General features: G+C 43.0%; 1 protein-coding gene across 1 annotated transcript in view; it reads left to right on the top strand.

Annotated features, from left to right (window-relative positions):
* The window catches only part of hs2st1a (heparan sulfate 2-O-sulfotransferase 1a), a 30,632-nt gene that overhangs the window by 1,267 nt on the left and 9,583 nt on the right, over positions 1–19,782 (top strand). The window lies entirely within an intron of this gene.

Below are 19,782 nucleotides of genomic sequence, written 5' to 3'. Positions count from 1 at the left end.
TAAACTGTGCCTGGGTCGTGATGGTGCTGGACGCAGACTGTAAGGCCAGGGCGGTGAGTGAGGAATATATCCCAGTGTTCACAGGGCAGAAAGCAGCTCTTTGCTTAAAGTACTTCTTAGTAATATTTTGTATTCATGGGGGACACCGCACTGCTGCAAATCCTCTCATGCCCCCATCACCAAACTCTTTCCTCTGATTGAAACGTGGCCGCCGCTGCCTTCAATTCCCCTCGCTGGCTCCCAGCAGGGGCTCAGTCCCAGTAAAGATCTGGGACATTGGAGGATTATCTCCCTGGTGCTTCCACTTTGGGGATTTTTTTTTTTAAAGCTGTGCAGACACTGTGAGAGTGCAGCCAGCGTACCTCAGGGGTTCACACCACATCTATTTGAAGGGAAGGCAGCCGGGGGACCTTTTGACATGTGGCAGCAGGGAAAAGCACAGGTGTAATTCTGTGGCAGAGGTGATAGCAGGAATGAATTCAATCCAGGCGAGGCAGTTTGGGGGTCCTGATGGCGCATGGGCTGGCTCAGGCACGGCTTACAGTTAAAACTGGTGAAGGAAAAATCTCTTTGGCATCATTACACAAAGGAACCTGTAATAACTTTTCACTATTTTTAAGTTTAAGTGGTCTGAGAGGGAGCAAGACTCCCTCACCTCCTCTGAGCTGGTTTTTAGAAAGTCTAGCCCACGACAAGGGACCCTGTCCCACAACTGCAACCTTCATCAGTCAGTTGTTCAGAAGGTAAAATATGGCCTATGTAACATCCCAGAGCTGTGGGTTACCAGCAAATCCTCACTTAAGGGTTGTAAATTAAAAATGAAAATGTATTTTCAGGCAAAAATTCCATTTCAGCTTCTCAAATGAGAGGTGGTTTTTTTTTTTTTTTCTTTTTTTTTTTTAACACTTGCGTGACAGCAGTTCGAACATCTGTGGGTTTTTCGAAGTCAGCTCCAATTCCACTAGTGAGCAGCAGGTTTACCGATGAGTGGATCGACTTATGAAGCCACCTGAATATTTTCTGCTTCGATTTCTGGGCAGAGAACCATCATTTGAGTGTGTCGCCTTTGCCTTGTGAAACTGAGTAATATACTGATCATTGTGTGTGTATCCCGGTCACGTGTTGTATGGCATGTGCTCTGTGGTCACGTCTGCTTTGTGTTACGGACTAGAGGAGGTGATCTATTTATCCGACGGCTGGTGGTTCGATCTCTGGCTCTTCCAGTGTGTGAGTGGGTAAATGAGTGATGTTGTTTAAGAAGTGCTCACACAGAGTAGAAACGTGCTATGTAAGAAGCAGGACGTTTACCATTTGTCAGACCAGGCTGACCTTAGAATTTAAACACAGTCCTCTGAGAGAGAACGTCATGCAGCTGTTACCCTGGGAAGGATGTTATTTCAGCCTTGTTGATAGTCAAAGCTGTCAGTATTTTTCTTTGTTGTTTTTTCTGGTCATAACCAGCCTAACCTAAGTGGTTCTATAGTGTAGAGGTTTATACATTTGTCTAATGAGTGAGATGCCTGGTTCAGTCCCAGGAGAGACACAAATCTCCTGGAGGTGACTCCCGGTGACTAACAGCAGCTGAAAGTAGCTTTATCAGCACTACCTTAGCTTGGCAGGCTGAAGGTGTAAAATAAAAAATATTGTAGTTATATATAAATATAAATGATATTTATATCATTTGTCTTTGGAAACGTGTGTGTGTGTGTGTGTGTGTGTGTGTGTGTGTGTGTGTGTGTGTGTGTGTGTGTGTGTGTGTGTGTGTGTGTGTGTGTGTGTGTGTGTGTGTGTGTGTGTGTGTGTGTGTGTGTGTTAGGGGACTTTTTTGGAATTCACTTTATTAATGAGATTATATGACATCTGCTGCAGACCACAACAATCTGCTTGGATTAAAAAAAAAAAAATCTAATTAGATGCTGACAGCCTCAAATCCTGGATATCAAAGTGGACCTATTATACTCACTTCATTTTATGTTTATACCCTGGACTCTACTAGAGTAGCTTTGCATGATTCACAGTTCAAAATAATCCTTATTTACCTGATATTGAATCGTGTTGGAGCCTCTTAAAGCCCCTTTCCATTAGTATGTAGTCGGCTCGACTCGACTTAGTGTTTAGGGTTTTCCATTAGGTGATAGTACCTGGTAACGGGTACTTTTTTACTAGCTGCTCGGCCGGGGTTCCAAGCCAGCTGAGTAGAAAATGTGGCGTCACGCACATTTGGTGGTACTCAATTGTAATGGAAAAAGAACGAAACCAAGTGGAGTAGGTGCTCTAGTAAGTGGAAGAGACTCTTCTGGTGTCTGAAACAAACTGTATAGATCTTCTTTGAGAAAACTTTCCTCTGATTGGCTGCCCTTCATAAACAGGTTTGCTGGTGGGTGGAGCTTCTGTGATCACAGCCAGAGCTGTGATAACCATAATAGGGATATGTCTTCTCCTTGACATCACATATATCAAAGAGTAGGATAAAAACTCCCTGAAGCCTGAGCTTTTGGCTTACTGGGATTACTTTCACATATACTGACCTCGGTGTTTAAACATGTTTAGCACCGCAGCAGTATTTATGTGTCTGGGGAAAAAAAGGCAGGCGTAATAGGTCCACCTTTAGGGCAGCTGATTAATAGTTAGATATTATCAGAAGAGTTGATGTTGGAAGGCGTTCTGGCCAGGTTATAAACAAGAAGCACTCAGAGGGTGCTAACATCCGCCAAGGCAGCGGAGTCTCCCTGTGCAGTATTTACTTTTAAGGTTTAAGGTTCTATTTTATATATTCATTTTGTTTTCTTTGTGCTCCAAGATGTTTTTAGTGTAGTTAAAAACTAAAGCAATGTGTAGGGTTTTGTTATTTGCTCTTTTTTTTTTTTTTTTTTTTAAATACTCCTATAGGACTATTTAATCAATTTGACCTTCAAATATATCTGTTGACCTTAAAGGGAGGTCAGAGGTCAAATGCGGCATGATATATGGTGCTTTCCATATATGGACAGCACACACCACACTTCTTCAATCATAGTGTCTAAGCTATAATGCTTGTTGCCAATTTTTAACCAATAAATCAATAAGTTGACCTTGTACACCTTGTTGAATTTAAGCTAACTTGTAATGGACTGTGAACATAAGCTCACTCTACACCCCTACAAAGATTTAATGCAATTTGTTCAAAAGTTTAGGAGCTATCGTGTATACAGGCAGAATGACTTGCATGTACGCAAACCAAAAACCACGACCTCCTTAGCGGAGGCTTAATCTTAATTGAACAAAGCTGAGATTTCCCATGTTGGAACAATCAGGAGTCCTGCAGGAATAGATGGCTATATTGGTCTGTGACATAGTTTACTGCTGCCGTAAAGAGCTATACTTTACACCCAGCGAAAACCCAAACACACACACACACAGCGAAAGCTGAAACACAACCTGAGAGGCCTTTTCCCTGACCGCCCACCATCACGAGAATCTGTTGACTTGGCAAAAAGCAGTCTGATGGATGACTGGACTCGGTGGACGTCTGTATAACGGAGCAATGAATTATGTGCTGCATAGCCAAATAGTTGTGACTGATGCCTTCATGTGCTGACAGACAGCCAGGGGGCCGGTTACAATACCAGGTACGCCTGTTACAGATGCATCTGTGCAACAATGAAAAAAGAAGGTGGGGTCTAAATGTAACTGAAAATGGGGATAGGGGTTTGAAAAGATGAAGATCTATGTGATCATGCCGTGTCACGCTATTACTTGTTCACTGTGAAATTTTTGTGGGATTGAGTAACGGAAACGTGCGCCTCACAGCATGGGATCGAATTACGCAGCATCCAGGTTGAATCATTTCTCCCATTAGACACCACCCGCAGGGCGGACAAGCTGTGATTTGTTTCCAAGCTAATCTTCATCCCAAGGTTTCACTTAGAGGAGCTTCCTGCATCACAAACACGCTGTCGTGCAACTGCGTGTCCCGCTGTGAGCCCCGATCCATAATTCTGACAGGATTCCTCTCTCCGGCTTCTCACCGGCTCGGCTGCCGAGCGGGTCGGCGGTAACGCAGACGGGATGTGCAGGGATGGATGGAAAATAAAGTTTCTGTAATAAAGAGCCAAACAGAGAAGCATCCAAGGCTTCTCTCGCCCCGTCAGAGTTGTCATTAATTTCCTCTCAGTTCACGCCTGACCTTGAAGAATATCACTCTGCTTTGTTCTCAGGTTTGAGACTGAAAATCAGGAGTAATGTTTCCCTAACAGGAGACAAGCGCCCAGTTTGATTCAGCAGGGACTGGATCTTCTCCAGAAGTTGACAAAATATAATGTGGTGGTTAAAAGCCAAACGACATGGGGGTTTTTTTTGGAGGGTTTTTTAAAATCGCCTTAAACCAGAGAGAATCCCGGGCTAAAAATGACTGATGGTGACAACAAAGATGTAAGTGTAAATCATTGCTGGGTTCGTGACACAGCTGAATAATTTTTATTTGTCAAAACTGTGAGTGCCTCCTTATTTTGTTGGAAATGTCTCGATGAATGGATAGCGGTGCCTTTCACTTTCAGGAACACTTTCTTCTTCTCCCATCTTTTCTGCCTGAAAGCATGTTCATTACATAGCTGAGTGCATCATTATTTGTGCCTGTCCTTGCTACCTTGCTTTTATAAATTGAAGGCACGCTAAACGTATTTTCCTCGGGGAGAATATTCATAAACATGGAGTTTTCATCGTGGAGAGGCTCGGCTTTTCAGCAGCTTCTGTGCCTGTTTTAAAGGTTTTTAGATCGATCAGAACCGAGCCGTGGCCGCGCAGCTATATGTCGCAGTTTCATTCTAGGGTTAGATAGTGAGGGCTGTGGAAACAGACACATTTCTTATTAGGGTGTCACCTCGTGGCCCTTCTAACTGGAGAAAAAACAAAAAGACCTCTTCAGCTCTCTGCCCTGCAGGCCATGTGAGGGTTGCGTGTCTCCCAGCAGGGCACATGCTCAAAGACTTTCTTCTTTTTTTTTTTTTTCTCCCCATCGGCATCATCGCTTTTTTCTTTTTTTTACTGGCCGTTACTCACCCTGATTAAAGGAATTCAATTTCCATCTGTTGCGTGGTGATATTCAGTTCCAGACACAAGCGGCTCTGTGATGAGCTCTGAAGAGAGAAGAGAGATGCTGTTGAATGCAGAGAAAGGAAGCCTCGCGCTCATTGTCGGCGTGTTTGCAGAGCTGACGTGAGACGTTTAAGCATTCATTTGTTGCCGCAGCCCATCGCTGCGGGGCCCGCGTTTGAATTTGACTTTGATTGTTATGCCGGGCACTCACAGCCCACCCTCACACTCCAGCGCTCGGGGAACAGGGGGACGTGGTCAGGAATTTGCTCTTGGAAGGACATCGGTCAGGCACCGCTACCCTGTCCTCACGCACGCCCTCGCAGACTTTAATTAGACGGCCTGATAGCTTTCTGAGCCGGCCTGCCGCTGTCTCCTCCTCCTGCTGCTGCTTATGTTGGAGATCGAGCTGCAGTTGTGTTTGAATGTCACTCTTTTTATGTCTCCCTTTACTCCTACACATTTGTCAAGAGGGTGTCAGCCGATGTCTGTGAATCACTCGACACCAAACAGTGGCTTCCTTTCTAAAGTTAATTGGTGACGCGTTGGCAGCGCTCAACTAGACCCGTTTAAACCTGAACCTCCTTGAACGTGTCAGTTCCAGCTTCTCTTCATCTCTTCTCGTCTTTTCTTTGGCTATGCCGCTGAGATTCCCTTTGAACTCTCCCTGACACCCTGCATCTCTGTTTTTAGCTTAAAGGGGGGAGGGTGCATAAGTCATTTCCTTTCACTCTGCACCTTGGCATCTGCTACCACAAGCAGCCGGTAGCGCCTATTGCCCGGACCTGCCAGCTCAGTCACTCTCTGATACGTGCCATTTGAGCAGCTAATGGAGAGGAGCCCGCTGAAGGGATGGGCATAGGTGTCAGGGATGGATTTGTTATGGGAGACTGGGAGGCAGAGTGTACTAATGGTCATACTGGGCTCTTTGCTGTATTGTTAGAAGCAGGCTCTGATTGAGGCCGAGGATTTATGGCCCCTGGCGTGCACTTTGTGCGACAGGAAATGTGTTCCTGCAAAGTGGAGCACGCAGCAGCAACCGGAGCCGGCTCTGCCTTTGCTGCCGGAGCAGGATGACAGACAGGCTAATCGGGGTGTTATGGACGGTTTCACACCCTGGATGTAATTGGAAGCTGTTCTAGAAGAGCAACCCACTCTACTACCGCTCGGCTGGCCCGTCCCCAGTACTCCCTTCCCACCTCCTCTCAGGCTCTTCCCTCCTCACTGTCTTCATATTTTCCGGCGTCACTGCCGGGGGAAGGTGTCAGCTCACTCAACGTGATAAAATTGGCTTTGAACATCACGCGACGCGGAAAGCCTGCCGGTCATGTTATATCGACCAAGCTCATTTTGACGACGGGAGGTGTGAGTGACAGCTGCTGAGATATTATTTAATTAAAATGGAAGTGAACACTGACTCTGAGAGATGATGTATAACGACGTGTTTAAGGCCATTTAAGGTGAAATGTATAAATTTAGTAAAAGAAAAATCATGATTTGACAAAAAAGAGCTTGAAATAAACAGTTTTTATTTTATTAAGTAAGTAAATCAGACACAGTGTCAAGAAAATAGTTGGTACTTTAGCTCATAATCACCTTATTATTCATGAATAGTAGAGTCTGACTGATATGGCACTTTTAAGACCAATAATGATATTTGCTGATATAATTAGTAAGTATCCGGTTATAGTTATAGATATTGTTCATCCTAAAACCGAGGCAGTTAACAAAGAAAGTTTCATCCAGATTGATTAGGAGTCGTACACACATACCTTAGATCAGCGGTCTCCAACCTTTTTTGCGCCACGGACCGGTTTATGCCCGACAATATTTTCACAGACCGGCCTTTAAGGTGTCGCAGATAAATACAACAAAATAAAAGTAGTACCGGTACCGAAAAAAAGAAGATCTATTCATAACACACGTGAAAAGACCCAGGACAACCAAGTTAACGATAAAAACGATAACAAAATAACGCTGAAAACCGATAAAAACCCTGAAAACCATACATTTCACACCTGAGCCTCTACTCTCGTGGCCCGGTACCAAATGACTCACAGACCGGTACCGGTCCGAGGCCCGGGGGTTGGGGACCGCTGCCTTAGATCATTATCGCATGATTTTAATTAACTCAGGCTTGGAGCGGAAAGGTGCCCTCTGGTGGCCAAACTTTGCAACATCAACACCCATAACATGTCTGAAGGGTGTTTCTTGGGTTTCTTCTTTGATAAACATAGTTAGCTAATATCGGTCGATAATGTTGGTTCACTAATAAATCAGTCGGGCTCTAATGGATATGCCGATTGAGATGACGTCATGTTTTGGGACTTTTCCGAAATATAAACACAGATTCTTGTTCGTCAGAAGCAGCCTGGCTTCACTCTGTTGCAGCTCCTCAATAAAATAAAATACATCTACATTGTTTACATTCGCTGGTACCTCTGTCTTTAAAATCTGTTTATATACAATTTTCCCCTTTGTCACTTTAATCTCAATGAATAAGTTTGTCCCACTACATTTACAACATGGAAATATTGAGATTTTTCTTGGAGCTTTGCCTCCTTTTCCATTAACTTTTTCTGTTCACCTGTAATTACGCTAACATCCCTAACATGCTAACATGTACTAATGTGACTTTTCCTCCTGCTGATCTCAGAAATAATCTGTCCTGTACTCGTCGCACGACTTTTTGTTAATGATATTAAATGCTACATGAACAAATTTACACCGGAGGCGTAAAAACCGGGGCGTACTTAGTTAATCCTGTGCGCTTCTGACAGACAACGGAGCCTGTGGTTGTAAACACGTGACGGCAGGTGTCAGTTTCCTTGCTTCTCCTTTAGCGGGGCTTCATTTTTCTCCTCCTCCTGACAGGAGAAACAGCAAGGGGCTAATAAAACCCCGCCGTGATAATGACTTATAATGGCACTGCTCTCATCCAGCTCTTTCTGGATCAATACTTGTAAACAACTTCTTCATTTGCTCGCTGAGCCCCTTTTGTGATATTCAAATCCCTCTTGTGTTTTACGAACCCCACTGGACGAGCTCATGAAATGAGAATATCTGCTGCCGGATTTGGAAAATAAGGCGGCATCAAAGGAAGAGGAAGTGAGGTGGAGGGGGGTGAAACGCAAGAGATGATTTAATTTTCATTGTCACACAAAAATATTTAAAGCCATGGCTGGTGGAAATCGTAAGCCTCTACGGAGGGGGGGGGGGAGAAAAATGAAGAAAGCAAGCCTGCAGCATTTTTACAACCCATTTCATCAGAGCACAGAGGGATGTAGGAGGAAGGAAGGCTGAGCAGCGCTGCCCTTGTTCTTCCTCAGCCTCCGGTTCAACTTTGCTTCTAATTGTCGCAGAGTGGGCTCAAAGCCGTTCAGCGCGTTCACCTGTGACATGTCCAGCACCGCGCGTCCTCGGGGAAGAGCTGTTAATTTCATGCCACCACGCTGTTTCCAATCAGGCTTCTTCTCATCCATTTCTTTATTTCCCTTTTTTTTTTGCACTTTTCCCCTTCTTCCTGTCACTGATGGAGCGCCTGACATTCAGCTAGAAAGTTTTGTTTGTTTGTTTGTGTTTTTTTTAGGCAGAATACAAATAAGTACAAACACCTGGGTTGAGATGTGTGTTTGTGCGTGCGCAGCACTTACTAATGAAGTATCTGGGCTGCTGGACGCACAGGTCCGACACTCGGAGGATAAGTAGATTCGTGTGTCTGCGTCCCTTTCTGTTTTTCATCAACGTCTGCTCAGGCAGTGAACGCCACGCACCAGATTGATTGATCGAGCATTTTTGTTTTTTCTCGTTAGCGTAGTGTCTCTGTGCGCCCTGCTCCTCCTGACCAATACTAATGTGCTAAAGCAGTGCACTGGATTAGATTCCTGCTAATTGTGACCTTATCAAACAGACTGGATGCCGGCTTGACACGATTGATTCAATGCTACATGTGAGCATTGCCTGGAGGGAGCAGGTCAAGTGTCCTTTCATTTCCCCCTTTTTTAAAATTTATTTACAGGAGCAGATCAGTGCAGCTTCTTTAGTGTAGACATTACTAGGCATTTCAACACCTCCCCCAAACAACTCCCAAATCTCCTTCATGCCACACTTGCAGCATCTTAGCTGACTTACTTGGGTAAAAGGAGTCCAGCTGGGTATGGAGTAGTTCAAAGGGTTGTTTAAAGGTTAGAGTACAGTCTTGAGGAGAGGCGAGGACATGAAGGACATGAAGGGCCTGCACCACTGAGCCACCGTGCTGCCAAATGTTAACCCTTTCCCTCCATAAAGACATCATTTTACGACCTCATTTGCAGCCTCCATGACGTGTTTTGACACCTAAGTGTATATCAATAAAGATGCAGTTTGATGATAGCTGCACAGACAGAGGCCACCTCACTGACCCAGTCATTTTGTTCTCGACGAAACCGCTCAGTTCAGAAAAATACCTTCAAGAGTTGCTCTTCAAGGCTTTCAAGCAGCAAAAGTTAAAACTTTGATATTCCTCTCTCTCTTCAGAGCTGCGCGTAACCTTGACAGCAACAGGTAAGCAAATAAATAAAAAGGGTTTAACCTTTAATCTGTGCTGATTACAGGTACGGTGTGGGAATGTGACTGTTGTGACCAAACAACCAACAGCCTGTTGCCTCTTCAGAGGTCACGGGGCTTCCACGTGACAATCCCTTCCCTTTGCACTGTTTTTAAAAATGTAAATTAAATGGATTACCGTTTATACAGCCCTCGTCTACCCTCACTGAGCACTCAGTGCTTTTACACCACCAGCCGCCACAGCTGCCTCAAATCGTGAACAACATGGTTAAAATGTGCACGAGCTTCAAAAGCCTGTTGCTATATTAACGTTTACACTTATTACGGATGCCACCCACAGTTGCTTGTTAATTCATCCGGGTTCCATTTACATATTTTTGCATTTTGCTCTCAAATACCATCATTAAACTGGTATTCTAATGCGGCCTAAATAAAATAGGAATGCAGCCCTGTGAAACCCTCACTGAAAACAGCATTAAAGGGATTTTAACACTCTGCCCTAGTGTGTTGTTCCTTTTTTAATCAGTAAATCAGACTATAAATGCATCCAAGTGGCCTGAGAGGCTGTACCAAGAGTAATCCTAGCAGACCTAAAGCTGTTTATTTCTTTTATATGAATTCTGCATCATAGATTTTAGAAGGAAGCTGGTCTCGTTGGTTGGGAAGCTCCCATTTTACAGTCTAGAGTTTCATTTTTGACTTTTGCATGAATGACAGGGTGAAGTGCTGACTCAGCAGCTTACTCTCGCTGAAAACTGAGCACAGACTTCTTGGACGACCTGTCAGCATAATGAACCTTCTTATTTTATTTGATATCTGATTTAAGTAAAAACGGTCCAGAAGACGCCAACATCGCAAACGCTGCTGAAAGGTCCAGTTCACTGACTACGCTTTGCTGTGTCCATGGTGATGTAAATTTTAAGCGTTTGTCCAGTTCAGACTGGGGAGTTAAATATCCCAGTCCCACCCACAGAACCCACAGATTTGCACAAACGAGAAAACGACTCAGAGAAACCAAAACCATTATTACACCCGACTGTAAACATGTTTATTCCTGCTGTGATGTTGGGTAATTTTGGTGGTCTGTGAGGATTGACTTTCTTTTGGAGCTGGCCTCATGTGGCCATCTCAGATACTCTAATTTCCACACTGTTGATTTTCACCTAGTTTACCCACAATGCATCACGGCCATAGACGGTTTAACCAAGGACACAGGTGTTGCACTCGTTGTAACTAGCAGAAATGGGTAGCGGGTTACAGGGGTGGGCATTAGCGCGTTAGCTTAAAGTCTGAGTCGCTAAAGGAGTTAGATCGTCATGGTAACATATAGGTTCAGGCTACGTTCAGAGTCTGAGTTTAAAATTGACTCTCAGTGTGCATCAAGTGTGATATACGTTCTCTGCTGAGGAATTCCAGTTTATATAGACCACTTGTTGATGTTATTGGTACCGCTGACTGAAGTTACAGCAGTGCAAACTATGGTTTGCTTTATCAGAGGATTCGCAGTCATTCAGCTGGAGATGCAGAAAATACTTAAATGATTTTTGTTTTAATGTTTTGACCTGATCTACAGCTTTGATTTCCAAATTTATAAGTTATCTTTGTAGGGTAATTATTAATCAGTAAACTTAATTTTACTTTGATCTGGTGACAAACTAAAGCAACAGTTTTTATTGTTTGGGTTTTGTTTTTGTTTTTTTACATCTTCTTTATTAGTCATATCTGAACACACTGAGTGACATTTAATGTTTGCATGCAAACAGATAAAAGTTTCAGAGCTAGAAATAAACTGCAGCGCCCAGCAGTAAAAATAAATGAATTCATTAACTCAAGAATTTATATTTATCTAACTGGTTGAGCTTGCAATGATCATGAATTCGGGACTAATCTGCAGCATTACTCTCTTTCACCTTTTTTGCAGCACCAGTGTTGCATTTTACTGTTACACTGTAATATTCTGCATAGATCTCTATCACCCATTCCCCTGGTAATGTCTCTGATTGGAGTAGTCAGCACTCAATTGATCTGTTTTGTGAAGAAGAAGAGCTTCAAATGGTTCCTTCTTATGCAGCCTGAAGCACGGAGACTGAAGCAGAAAGCCCGAGTTAACGGAGAAAGCTAATAACCATCGTCGTGATCCTCATTATCTCCGACTAGGTTTTTAGGTTTTGTCAAGCCAGTCAACACAAAGAAAGCCTGGCTTCTTTCAGCTTGCCTCATTTGCAGTCTTTACACAAAAACATCATTAAAATCAGAACGTTTGCACATCTGCTAACCTGAAAATCCATTTTTATGCTTTTACACGTTTTAGACGTTTTCTTTGGAAAGATGTTTTCAGATGTGCACATTGTATAAGAATTGGTGACGTTGATCAAAAGGATCAATGACTTTTTATTCTTTTATGTCCACTTCGAGTTTCTGCCATCTGGCTTATGGTTTTGTCGAGCGAAAGATTTTATTGAGCAATCCAAACTCTGACAGACCCGAAAAATGGGCAGGATTATTTTATCAGCATCTTGAGAAGCCATGTGTATTTATATCCTCGGACGACCTTACACACAGCGGAAAGTTTCATATCGATCCAACACGGTGAGGTTTATAGACTTCAAACTGGAAATAGAAAACAGAGACTCAATGCTGACTGAAAATCCTGAGTTTAGACCTGCAGCTGAAGAGCGGAGTGGGACCTGATCTCCTGATGGTGAACTCGGTTCTTCATCCTTGGCCTGCAGATGCTTTACGTGAAGAGATGAAAGAAGAGAGACAAACATAAATGTTCACGTGTCCCACCCACTTATCGTTATTAAACCTATGAATAGCTGTTGTCAGCTCCCTCTAATAGAGTGTGGAGTTTTCCCCGGACTCCCATACATGCATTATTAATTACGTGTTACGGGGCGAAGAGGCGCAGAAGCACAGTCAACACAGGATATCTGAGTTGTGCTTGCAACCAGATCTGCACTGTTATACAAACATCGTTGTTATATCAAGATACAACTGCTCTGAGGAAGACTGCAAATCTATATGCATTCAGCCGCTTCAGGTTTCTGCACAGATCTGACTGCAGCGTTTGTGAGCCTTTGAGTGGAGGAAGCATTTAGCAGTGACAGAGACCTTCCTGCCGTGGTTTTTTTCTCCTTTTAGCAAATGCATCTACTGGCTCATCCTCTCGACAACACACGAGTTACCCACATATTATTCTCCTTCCCTTTGAAGCGCAGCTGCCTCTGAAAATGTTGGCTAATTCCCACTGCTTAGTCACTGACAATCTGTGCCAAGATGAGATCTGTTCCAATCAATCGCCCCCCACCCCACTCCTTTGCAACCTGTCAGACCCGCCTTTACTTAACAAGGCAGGGGAATGATGGGATCTGCCATCTGTGTAAATTGCTCCATAATCTCATCTGACTGGCTGTTTTCTGATGAAGCAGACAGAACGTGGCCGCCTTTACTCTTTCGGTTTTTCCCAGACATTATTGGCTCACCTGTCAGACAGCACTACTGGCTTCGATCGCGCCAAAGACATATTAGGGTGGGAAATGGCAGGTTGAACCATGATGATTATCACCTCCGTCTATCCTGGATTGTTATCATTAGTGTGGAGACATGTTTCGCATTTAGACTAGGAGATAAAAACAGCCCGCATGTGTTTGGGGCTGACTCTGTGTACTATTTGAATTTGATCCTGCTTCTTCATCATCATCATCTGTATTTCAACTCCCCAGTTAAAGCCGACACTTTCAAAGCATTTTCTGCCAAAAAAAGGGCACTTTTGTAGTTTGTAGTCTGAACGTCTTCCTCCTAAATGACATTCAATGGAGTAATTGTGGACTCGAGACCCATACCACCTAACCACTGTCTGCGCTGACAAGGGTGCGTTTTGTTGTCGTCTCCCCATCTGAGGGATGCTTTGTGGGTATTTTCATGACAGAGATACCCTTGTTTTCAGCTACTTTTGTTGGGAAACGGGGGAAAAATGTCGTTTTGAAGCTTTACAGGAGGATACGTGACCTTTACGTGGACTGTTTTTGATTAATTCAATTCCAGAGCCGACGCAGAAGCAGCAGAGAGGGCGCTTCCATCGCCCTCGGGTCGTTATAGGTGGAAATCTGACCTTAACAGTGCGTCTATGCACCTTCTAGTAAAAGCAGAACAAACAATTAAACAGAGAAACTCTTTTGTGAGCATTTATAGAGCCTCGCAAAGCAGCAGTGCCAGGTCCTGGGCGGGAAATATCGCGTCACTGTGAAACTTGTTATTTATTAGGATCTGCAGTGTAGCCAGACGTTTTATTTTCACACGTCACCTCTCTGGCTGGTTTGAAATAGTGGAGCCTTCCTGTTACTTATATTAAAATCTGACTTTGATGCATTGTTCGCCATCATTTAAAGCATTCTTAATCAAACTTCCCCTCCTTTTACGATCAATCTAGACAACAGACCAAACGGCGGCTCATTACATCTTCTTGTAGACAATAAATTTTTGTGTGTTTCTGTGCTGCTGCTGTCACTGACATCCCGTCAAATGTTGACTTGAATTCTCCTGGCTAAACACATACCAGTAAATCATCGCTCATACTGGGACTGTAGATGTATAGATTAGCTACCATGCAGCTATCCTGTGGTTAATGTTCTGCCATTAGCAAGCTGCTGCTTTAGCAAGTTTTAAGCTTGGACTAAATACAATTTCTGCAACAAAAATTTAAAGTAATCGTTTTCTGTGATACTCTTGTTTCGCCCTACTCGTCTTTATAACGTTGCTTCAGTTCATTGAGGTTTGCACCACAGCATTTCAGTTAAGGTCTAGACTTTCACCGGACCTTTGCAGCAGCTTGATTTTCTGTTGTTGATTTGTTGCTGTGCATGGCTTAATTGTCCTGTCGTATGAGCCAGTTTGTGCCGAGCTTTAGCTGTCACACAGATGATTGAGATTTGACTCTAGATATGACTACAGAGGACATCGTTAAAGAAGTCTTGAGGTTTGGTCAGATGCAACTTTGTAAGAGGGAAAAGGCTATTCCTGGAAATCTTTCCAAACAAACTTTAAATTAGTTCAGTCTTTTTTTTCTAATCGTACTGTCGTGAATTTTAATTTGTAACATGTTAACAGACCTGCAGAGTCTGAAATCTAGGTCTTCATTTTTTTAGTTTCTCTGAACATTGCATGGTCTAAATTTGCTGGGATGTTCACACCTCGGAAGATTATGGTGTTTTCTTAACCCTCCTGAATGCTCCACGCCTGCTTTTATAGAGATGCTCACACTTAATCAAGTGCACTGGATTAAAAGAACAGATCTGCAATTTATCACCTTAATTTCTATGGAAGTAGTAAAGGTGTACTTAGTTTTTCACACTGCTGTAGCTGCTAATTAGTGCTAACACATAAATTACACCTAGCTGTCACTTAGAGCACTCCTCTTATATAAATTGTAATGGAAAAGTAAGAATTGAAGAGCAAACCCGTTATTTGCTCAAGGATGTAAACATTTTAGTTTCTGCAGGGACTGACTCGCTTCAAGAGACGGCCTCTAATTGTGGCCAGTCGAGGAACTGCAGTTTTTGCCAGTTTGCAATCACAATTAGCTAATCCAGTGGTTCCCAAACTTTTTTTTGCTAGGCCCCCCTTTGTTTTACAAGAATATTTGTAAACATTTTATTTTATTTTCATACCCCCCCCCCCCCCCCCCAATGGCTCTGCTCCCCACACTTTGGGAAACTCTGAGCCAGCAGATACATCTTAGCAATCAGATATAAAATCATGTATCTGGCCGTATGGAAAATGGAAATCCAAGTCGTTTTTCTTTTACCTCTAGTTGGGCTCCATCAGCTCATTGGGATAATATCGGTTCTTTTGTCTAATAATGCTGAGGAGACCAAAGGCTGGTGGCATCCCTGCTACTCCAGCTCTGCCTCATAATAAACAGTGAGCAGATTCTCTGGCCACATTTTTGTCTGTCTCCATCTCAGACCTGGTTCGTCCTGGCCTCCCTCCTTCTCCACAAAGCCCCCGCCTCCTTCTGTCTCCCCCAGCTGTACGCCACTGCGGAGAAGTGACGAGTGAATGAAACCTTTCTTTGAGCGTCAATGTTGCACTTGTGTGTCAAATCTAGCGGAGAAAAAGTTCCACGGCGTTAGCAATTACCCCCATTTCCTTAGCACTTCAGTCTGCTGGAGACTTCTCTGTTTTTGTTTTGGTTTCTTTCCCACTGAAGTAATATGCAATTAAATAAAAGTTTTCATGTGTGGTTTTAAAGTTTAAAGGAAGTTGTTTTGTTTTTTTTTTTTCCCCTTTTTTTATAATGCGCTGCAGTGTGCGTGGGTTTTGCACGTCTCTGTTCCTGTCTGTCATTCTGATCTCGTTTGAATGCACCCAACACCTTCACAGCCACTTAGTGCAAGCGGCCTTGTTTATCTGTCTCTGTGTTCGGTTCTCTGCGGCTGCCAGCAGCGCTGAAAAGCTGCACCAACAGATTCCTCTCACAGCATGTTTCATTTTCCTTGTCATCGCTTAACTAACAATGCCAATGCAGGTTCTGCTCCGTTTGGTCATCCCTGAATCTCTCCCTGTCGGTCTGACTTTACTCCTTTTTCCTCTGATAATCCACCCTCTGCTAAATGTGTCCAAAGGCTGAATTATATTAGAAATTCAGAAGTGCACAATTTATCCAAATGTTCGTGAGTGCTGCAGTGGTGACATAACTGTCCCCCTGGAAACCTGGCACTGCAAAACAGTAGCATGCATCCAAGTCTATATAGAGGGGGACGAGGAGAAACAGCAGCAGTAGACTAACTCAATTTTTTTTTTATACAGCAGCAACCTAGATCTCCTGCCTGTCATCCTTCATTGATTTTGCAATCCAGCGGCATCCAAGCAGAACCATACAAGCCCATAGACCTCAGTCTGCCGCTGATAGCCGATCTCTATTACCCACCTAGCTCAAGGCTTCGGTTCGAGGGGCTAAACTTCTCAGGGGAAGAGGCAGAGAGCTCCAACTGGCGTAACGGAGCGACGGTAAATTTATGAGCTGCTTGGAGAACGGATCATCTTCTCTCCCCCACTTTTATTATCCCATCAGATCTGACGTGATAGCAATAATACATGACGGCCTGTCACATTCTGCAGATCTGGCGGCGAATATGAATGATGATTTCAAATGCCTGGGTCTAATCGGCGTTAAATTGCTTTAGTAAATATGTTCAGCTACCAGCACTCTGTCTTCCTCCTGTCTCTGACTTTGAATGAAGCTCAGAGTAATAGGCTTGTAGTTGTCACAATGTTTAAGACCCGTGTTGGCGTCACGGTTCATAATTAGCTTTTAATGCACATAGTCGGCTTGAGGGGAGGAAATCGACGGAAATGTGGAATGAAAAGAGGCCTGCTGTGTGGCCATAGTAATTCAGGCTTTTGTTCTCTAATTAAATGACCTCAGAAGGGAGCGCTAAGCTTAAGTTTGTGTGTGGGGCGCCCTCTGATATGGAGGTTTGCGCCAAGTGTGTTCAATCTTGCAATGAATAGGGCGTCTACTACAAAGCCCAAGAAGCCCTCTCCGTGTCCCCTTCGCCTCCTTGTTAACTGTTGGAAATTTGGCACAAAACGCCGTGTCTTTAACAAGTGGCTCACAGCCCCTTCACATAGTTCAAGACACTTTAGTTAGGGACAAGGTAGCCCCCGGTGCTTTCTCACTATTCTATCCTTCAGTTTTAAAAGCAAGACACTGAAAGACTTCCCTGCAAGCTGAAGCTGCACATACTCTTCCATTAGTGTGTTTATTCCACGGCAAAGCAAATTGCACGCTCTTCTCTTTCTTTCTCTTCTCTCTCTGATGTCTGCGGTTCGAGACGGACAGAGCTGAAGCCTGTGGGAACACATTTTAACAGTTACCTCGATTTATTTGTGTTTGTATTTTAACCATGTGGGCTAATTTGGTTCTACTTTGAACGGGGTTTTGTTTGCCATGCGCACACGGTTTCAAACCGTGTTGTTTTAAATATATGCAGCTGCAGTCGAAGCACTTACTCCTTGCTCTGGATAATCCACAGACCTCGCTGTCAACAGTTCTCACTGGGAGTATTTTATTTAATGGAAAGTAGTCCCAGTAAAACACTCCTGACAGTGAGGCCTGTGGATTATTTAGAGTAACTGGAGCACTGGAAAAAGTTGCTGTTGAATATTTCAGATGTTTCTTTTTCTTTCTTTAAGCTGTAAGCACTGGAAACACGTTTTCATTCATAATATATTTGGCATGTGAGAAGTGAGGTAGATATGTGGATTAAAGCTGCTTTTAAGTTCAGATGATGAACGTTTTCTGAATAATCAGTAAGAATAGCACAAATCAAACACAAATTTACAGGTTAATTAATTTTGATTCGTGAATTGCCAGTTTTATGGAGCTTTATATTGTAAAGCAAAGACCCTACAATATCAGAGAGAAAACCCCAACAGTCATGTGACCCCATCTATCAAAACAGGTTATTTTATTGTTTTAGCTATTTTCCAAACAGTACTGAAAATACTATAAAATATTAGATTAACCATTGAGGAATTACATGTGTCTATATTTGTCATAAAACTTGAGAGTGATTATGCTTTTTTTCATTTTGTTTGTTTGTTTTTGTCCATATAGGCCTCGGTCACACAGGTCTAAAAACCCCTTGCAGGTTAAAAGTAATTACAAGGTGATTCTCTCAGTGACACGAACCAGAAACGGAGAACATTCACCTTCAAAATAAAAGTTATGCTTTGCACAGCAACCGACACATTTCAAAAGGTTCAAAAGGTCCACGTTTTAAGTTTGCAGAGTTTGACTGCCATCGTGTAATTAGTTTGCAAGTGTTTGGAGACAAGTCGGCATCTTCCATAAAAAATCCTGGCGACCTCAGCAACCTGTTAGTGATCCAAATAGTCGCAGCACCGAATACTTCTTTGTGACAGCTTTTACACCACCAACTGCCAGCAACCTCCAGCAACCACTTGCCAGCTGGAGGCAGAATGCACATTTTCCCTAGAAGCAGGTGGTTGCCAATGGGTCATCAATTTCACGGTGACTACCTCTTTCATCCACTTGCAACCAGTCAGGGATTATTTCTTTTTCCCTTGTGGTCGGTGGTTGCCAGCCCTTAAATAACAAAAAGTATGTCATTGTCCAAAATTATATAGGCCTCATTGTGGGAAGTATAGGAAAAATAACTAAGATGTAATATAGCGCTGTGCGATATGAACAAAATCTCTTATAAGAATTCTATCGTCCTGATAACGATATAAATCACAAAAATGTAACATTTTCTGTGAATTCTGTGAATCTCGGGCAGCTCGACTTGCGTGAAGTGTTTCCAGCTGCCGTCATGTAGCTGGAGTCGAGTGTTTTAACCGATGCATGAAACTAGACATTTTTAGACATAAGTTGTAAAGGCCGCCATTTTCTTTGTGAGTATTTATTACACTGCGTGCTGCCAGGAAAAGCCTGTTCTGACGTTTGAGTCTAAGGTTTATTTTTTTAGCACCTGACAGCTCTTTTTTTTTTACTTCTCATCCGTAAACTCTGTCCATCTGCTCTTTCACGTGATTCAGTTTATTTTGAAAAGTCTCAACAGGATCTTGAGCTTTATTGTGAAAGGTTTATGTGGAACATAAACAAGCGGACGCGCGATGGCGTTACCGTCATTGCTGCTAACCACAACGCATAAAAACAGGCGCGTGTCCGTCTGTAGTGTGGTTATATTAAATATAAGAGAAAAAGAGAACTTTAAGAAATTAATATAGCCACTACAGTGACCATCAAAACGATGAAAAAAATATTACCGTAAACAGTTTATTTTGCGACACCACGAAACAAACGATAGCGTAAAATGAAACGGTAGACGTTTTTATATCGTCATCCGATATATATCGTTATATCGAACAGCCCTAATGTAAGATAATATTTGGAATAACCATTATATTAAGGTTCCCATCATTCATATGAGTCAACTCTCTGTCAGAACCTTTGAGAATAAAGAGTGTGTCCTTAAGACACCTGGCACTGCACACCCGTAAAACTCTTCTTTTTGTCTTTGCCATTCTCTCTCTGCTGTCACAGTACTCCATTTTAAAAATAATCCAAAAACGACACTTGATCCCACGTGGGAAAGTTTCAACATAGCAACTGTTATTTCTGTTGTTGTTGGCCAA

The sequence above is a fragment of the Simochromis diagramma genome, unplaced genomic scaffold, assembly GCF_900408965.1.
Source record: "Simochromis diagramma unplaced genomic scaffold, fSimDia1.1 OVJJ01000205.1, whole genome shotgun sequence".
Taxonomy (NCBI): domain Eukaryota; kingdom Metazoa; phylum Chordata; class Actinopteri; order Cichliformes; family Cichlidae; genus Simochromis; species Simochromis diagramma.
Note: the sequence above shows the minus strand (reverse complement) of the source record. Positions and strands in the feature narration are given on the sequence as shown.